At 45.1% G+C, this 971-nt stretch overlaps 1 pseudogene; it reads left to right on the top strand.

Moving 5' to 3' along the window:
* The first annotated feature begins 515 nt into the window (after positions 1-515).
* Positions 516-782, top strand: LOC102826936 (annotated as a pseudogene).
* Positions 783-971: the final 189 nt, after the last annotated feature.

The raw sequence follows: 971 nt of genomic DNA, 5'->3' as shown, positions 1-971 counted from the left end.
GCGTTCTGCTCCCGTAAATATTTACAGCCTCAGAAACCCTGTGCAGGGTCACTATGAGTCCGAACTGACTCCACGGTACTTAACAACAACAAATATGTGTTGTTCTAAGCCTCTAACTTTGTGGTAATTTATTATGTAGAATAGAAAACTAATGCATGGATATTTACTTCTTGAGAGTAAGAGGGAAACATACTAGTTGGTGTTTAGGCAGAAACAGAGAGTCCAGAGAGTCACATGAAGCCATTTCATAAGGATTCTCCTCCTCAGAGGTTTAGAATCATGGCTTCATGGAATTTCCCAGATTAGTTACCTGGTGTAGAACTGTAGGTTAAGCACTGTACTGCTAACCATGAGGTTAGCTGTTCAAACCCACCAACTTGACCGCACCTAACAGCAACAACAAAAGTCTTCTTAAAACAAACAGCAGAGATGTGCGGAGGCTTCACCAGGGACAGTATCTCTAACCCTCCCCCAGGAGACAGCTGCAGCTGGCCCATGTGTGCTCCCCGGGAACCATGTGTGACCGAAAGACCGTGATCAAAAATGCCAACATGTCGGAGGAGATGCAACTGGACTCAGTGGAGTGTGCTATGCAGGCGCTGGAGAAATACAACATAGAGAAGGACATCACAGTCCACATCAAGAAGGAGTTTGACAAGAAATACAACCCCACCTGGCACTTCATCTTGGGGAGAAACTTGGGTAGTTAGGTGACACATGAAACTAAGCACTTCATCTACTTTTACCTGGGCCAAGTGGCCATTCTGTTGAAATCTAGTTAAGGCATGAACTGTGCCCCCACACACAGTGATCCACCCAAAACCAAGGACTGCAGTCTCAATTCCAAATACCTGAGACTGAAATCTTAGCCTTGCTAAGGGGCACCTCCATCTTTGACCCTTCATTGTGTTGTTTTGTACAGGGCCGTCTCTGCACTAGTTAGTTGTGGTTATTAAACAATGAGCAAAATG

Source organism: Chrysochloris asiatica, unplaced genomic scaffold (assembly GCF_000296735.1).
Source record: "Chrysochloris asiatica unplaced genomic scaffold, ChrAsi1.0 scaffold00149, whole genome shotgun sequence".
Lineage (NCBI taxonomy): Eukaryota > Metazoa > Chordata > Mammalia > Afrosoricida > Chrysochloridae > Chrysochloris > Chrysochloris asiatica.
This window is presented reverse-complemented; position numbering and strand designations above follow the sequence as displayed.